At 38.8% G+C, this 5,254-nt stretch overlaps 1 protein-coding gene across 8 annotated transcripts in view; it reads right to left on the reverse strand.

Moving 5' to 3' along the window:
• The window catches only part of Zbtb20 (zinc finger and BTB domain containing 20), a 357,321-nt gene that overhangs the window by 128,256 nt on the left and 223,811 nt on the right, over positions 1 to 5,254 (reverse strand). Inside the window, exon 1 of one of the 8 annotated variants that reach the window (XM_010630071.3) lies at positions 425 to 740. The exons of the other annotated variants lie outside the window; for them this stretch is intronic. The gene's annotated coding sequence lies outside the window, so the exon portion shown is untranslated. Of the gene's footprint in view, positions 1 to 424; positions 741 to 5,254 lie in introns of those variants that run through there. 8 annotated transcript variants of the gene reach the window in all.

Here is a 5,254-nt window from a genome sequence, read left to right on the forward strand (position 1 = left end):
GAGAGAGAGAGAGAGAGAGAGAGAGAGAGAGAGAGAGAGAGAGAGAGAAATTGGAGCTTCCTTTAATAGACATAGGAAGCAGCGTTTTTTTCTTTTTCTTTTCCTTTTTTTCAAAACTGGCGGTCAAGCGTTAAGTAACTCCCGTCTAAATCCACCTGCTAGAAATGAACTTGGGTAACCCCCCAGGGGCGCACAAAGACAGGAAAGACAGTAACATGCTGCATACTCTTTCCCACCCCCAGTTGTACCGCTTCCATTCTCTCTGCTCCCATACACAAATGCCCACGGCTTCTCACGCCGCCCCTCTTACCCCCCAACCACAAACACAGCAAAATACATGCTCCCTCAGTCTCCTAAAAAAAAAAAAAAAGGCTTTTCCATCTCGGTTGCGACACAGTGATAAGGGGTAGCGAACATCTCATACCTGGTGTGAATGCTAATCAGTCAGGAGTTCTCCTTTTCCCAAGACAGGGAACTGTTTCCTTCCAAATTTATTAGAACCTCCTCCACTGCCTCTTTGAAAAACCTTCTTTGTCACCCTCTCCCAAGTCCCGATACTTCTTTAAAAAAAAAATGGCTTCGGAGCTCCTTCTATTCTTGATATTGATTCTCTCTCTCTCCCCCCACCCCTCCTCCTCTCTCCTGTCTGTGTCTCTTCTGAGTGGTCTATTGATAAGTCCCTGGAGGCACTGGGTCAGCCTGCCCGTAGGAAACCAGACACAATGCACAAATCTCCGAGTGCCATTCTGCCATCAGCAAGCAGACCACGTTTAGGAGAGAGAGAGAGAGGAAAAAAAAAAACAGTAGAGCAAGAGAGAGAGAGAGAGAGAGAGAGAGAGAGAGAGAGAGAGGGAGAGCGACACTGCCAGTCAGGTTAATCATCCCTACTTTAATTAGCTGTTCGGCTTAGACATAAAACAATTGAATTTGAATGATCTGTCAGCAGGCTCGGCTGAACCAAAGGGGAAAAGCGAATATTACAAAAAGACTGTTGGTGTGTTCTGATAAGCAATACTGCTCGTACTGACAATTCCTCAAAGGGGGAACTATTAAAACTTACAACTAAACAAAAAGTGCGAATACGAATGGCACTAGATTGAGGTCTTTTTTTTTTAAATGGAGTTTTCTCCCCTAGTTTTATGAACCGTAGATATTTATGTGCAGGTGCCAGCATATCAGGGGTTTGCGTGTAATGTGTGAAAGTTTATTAACGATGGTCTGGGAGTGTGGCAGACAGATGCTGCAGAGAACAAGACAGGTAGAGTCGGAGGCTGAATCTAGATCCTGGAGAGAGATGGATGCTGGAAAAAGAGGTACCGTGGCAAGAGATCAGCACAGACAAAGTCAGTGGGCAGACAGGCAGACAGGTTTTAGGTATGGCACGATCTTGTCTAAGAAGGCAAAAGTTCTGATGCAATAATAGGTGCAAAACAATCCATCTATCCTCCTCTCCAGGGTGCACTTGAAGGTACAGTTAAAATGGATTAATCTTTGTGACAAACAGAGCTGGCAAAGCAGACCATGGCAGACACTGAAGCCGATCTGCAGACCTAGAGAATAGAGCGCTGGAAAGAGCCCCAAAGGGCAATCTCTTCACGCCCAGATTCAGCAGAGGGGGAAACTGAGGTCTGGGGACTCAGAGAAATAAATCACAAAGGCAACACCAGCGTCAGCACTAGAACCCAAGGCTGCAGCTACCCACGGGCTGCTTCACATAGCAGTTAGGATTCTTTAAAGATTCTGGCCCAACAGGTATGGAAATCACTCTTGCCTCTAGAGTAATAAGATTCCTCCTTGGATGTAGTTAGCACACAGACCTCCATTTTTTTCAAAATGTCTAAGTAGTGGAGTGGAAATTGTTTTTTAGTTCATTTTGATTGCTAGGGATAAGAGATTGAAGCCCTTAATTTATTCTGAGAGAAAAGCAGAAAAATATAAAATTGTAGAGGTCCGGTCTCAGCAATGTCCAACTTGTGCCACATTTCCAAACTAACCAGTGCCAGTGGATGGATCTAGAAAGACCTCATCCAGAGTCTACAATTCACTCTGTAAACATCATCTGCTATACATTACAGTGTAAAATGTGGCTTTCTCACACAGCACATTTCTAAAATACAGGTACACTGTAGGTGAATGATAATAGAGTTTTCCAGTTTACAGTGTAGTTTTAAATCACTGATAAGATTTTTCTACTTGAAAGATTAGCCATGGGCAACTTTTCTGATATATTTCAATTGAAAACAAGCTACTAAAATAGAAAGGGGAAGCTGTATTATCTACCTATGAATTTGATGGTATCTTTTGGGAGACACATGACTATACTCAGTCGGGGAAGTCCCTCTTACAACAAATAACTGAGGGTGTTTTTTTTTTTTTTTTTAAAGGGAAGAGGTGCTTATAAAAAGAACAAGGTCATCAGATATTATTGGAGAGATTAAGTCTTTTTTTCTAAGTCAAGAATCATGGTGTATATAAAACAAAAACTATCTGTCAGTCGTGCTTTAACAACTACATTGCTACATAAGAGTGAAAGAAGAAAACTGAAAGAAATGTCAGGCACCTGGGAGCCCACTCAAAGGCAAGTAGTCTGGGAGAAGACATAGCCAAAGTAATTTGACTTATTTGCACACCACGCTCTTTTAACAATGGTGCTGCAACATTCTTAAAACACATGGTCCACACTCAAGGAATCTGGAGGTAGGAGAAACAAAGCAGTGATTTTGAAATCGGCAGATCCTTTTGCAGTAAATATACCTTTATAGCATTGTATAAATCATAGCCAGTGTCAGAGCATTAGTTTTTCTTGTCTGTAAAAGGTGATAACAGTGGATTCATAAAGTGGTTTTGAGTCTTACATGAGCTAACGTGTAAACTACATGGCTAGTCATTACATGGTAGCTACTCAGAAAAGCATGTTAGGGTATAAATAAACGACACTGTCACTTACAATTGTACTGAGTGTGTTACTTCAAAGCTTGCCAGTTCAAGACATAAAATCATATAGCAGGAGTCCAATACACAAACTTCTATTAGAAAGGGTTGGCAGTAGAGATTATAAAGTTTAGAACCCTAAATTTCTAGAAACTAAACTTATAGGGTGCTATATCATCTGAAGCTTTATTATCTGTTTCTAAATTTCAGAATATTTCCTGGCCATTAAAAACAATGATAGCTAATATACTGCTGAACATATGAGGAGTATAAGTACTCTACTAAGTGTTTTACATTTTAAAATCAGACATCATTGTCATAACCATATGAATTGGGTACTTCCAATAACCCCATTTCATGGAAAAGAAAACTGAGATATATAAAGGTTATAAAACTTACTCAGGATTACACAGCTAGGAAATGTGGGAGTGGAGATAAAATGCAGGCATTCTGACTCTAAGGCCTGCATCCTGAGTCACCGCACTGTACTAGCACATAGTAGGTTTGCATTAAATATGTGCCAAGTAAATGAACAAATCAATATTTGTATAGATTTGTATTTTGATTTCATTAGAAATAATACAAATCTGTGTGCAGTCACTTGGGGGAAGCTTGTGCTTGGATTATATAATCTGTACCTCTTACTTTAAGTGCAGCCTTCCTCAGAAGCCAGGGACAGCCACGTCCCTGCATGGTATTGGAAATGGGTGAAGTCTGCTGACCATGACTACCCAGGGCATTTAAATGTCTGACAGCATTCTCAGCACTTCGAGTATAGTGTTAGCACACGGGTTATTAATTGGCTTAATTCGAGTTTGGATAATTACATCGTGTCTCTTTCATTTTTCCCCCGACTATGCTATTCTTTACTTCCTGTCACACATGTGCTCTTGCAGAAAGCATGAAAACACATAGAGACATATAGTTATATTTAAGATTTTCCCAGTCATTTAGGGTGTCTCTTTCCTCCTAAATGATCAGTGTAGAGTAGCCATGAAATGAATGAATGAATGAGTGAATGAGTAAAAGAAAGTCCTTACAAAAAAGATAACTAGGTGAAGCTAAGGTTTTTGTTTGGCATTGAAGTAAACCGATTTTTAGACCATTTCCTTGGTGACAGGAGTCAAATTATACATATTTTTTCTCATGGGTAGATATTTCAAGAGCTGATGACCTGCTTATGATAAACTAATTTTCTACTATGATGTAGTTCCAGTATAGAAAATACCAATGAAAACAGACCTCTTAGAGTAGAAAATAAGGCAATGTCCTGAATTGTATAGCATATGGAACTCCTGGTTTAAAAAATTATTATTAATTCAGTTATTAGACCCTAAATTACTTGGTAGGTTTTTCATTTCCAAACATATTACAGAATAATCTGCAAATTATAAAAGAAAAGGATAAAGGATTGTAATTCAATAAGCCTAGGAAAGTCAGACAGTCACAAATTGACACAGCCCCTTTCCTTTTTCCCAAAGAATTCTTGGTCTGTGAAATACTGTCTATATTATTATATCAAAGAAATTCCCTCAGAGGCACACATTTTGATCATGCACACAGATAGGTTGCTGTACTTATAGTACAGCATGGCTTACTAGTGTACATTTGTATGAACATGAAACACAACATAAAGTATGGAAAACAAGAGAATAAAGGGTTAATTTATTTACTATGCATGGAAGTTTCTAGACCTTTGCTTCCTCAGCATTTAGTTCAAAATTCTATGCATACTCCACACATAATAATAAAAGCCATAATTCAATGTATGCCATAATTTGATTTACTTTCCAGCACCTTTTCTTGTTCAGCTCTCAAAGCTTTCCTTCCTATAAACTTCTGCCAAATTATTCTTTGTGGCCCTTTGCAAATCATCACTTAAAGATGGTGTTTGTGAGATGTAAATAAATGTTAAGACTCTAGAAAGATTTGAATCAAGCTTGTGCTACTGCCTTTTGAGAATCAATGGTCAAATTACATGCTCTTATCTGAAAACAAGCCAAAATAAATAAATTTTAAAAGCCCTTTAACACTTCTTTGACCCTGGTAATAATAATAGTGTTCTTTCAATGACTGTCCTGTAGTTTGTTATTCATTTCCTGAGACTGAGATCTTTGAGGACATGGTCTGTCCATTGTACTTGGCATATCCAATTTGTTCTCTAGTATGACCTCTGCCCACAGGGGTGGATGACATCCCAGAAAAGCTGAAGGTCACAAATGTTAGTTCTCTTCTCTTAGTTCTTTATATACATTTCTCTCTGTGCCTCAAGTTTTCAATATGTAAAAGGGGTATATAAATAGGGGTATATATATATATATAT

This window comes from Fukomys damarensis, unplaced genomic scaffold (genome assembly GCF_012274545.1).
Source record: "Fukomys damarensis isolate Sample0158 unplaced genomic scaffold, DMR_v1.0_HiC HiC_scaffold_24, whole genome shotgun sequence".
In the NCBI taxonomy this organism is placed as follows: domain Eukaryota; kingdom Metazoa; phylum Chordata; class Mammalia; order Rodentia; family Bathyergidae; genus Fukomys; species Fukomys damarensis.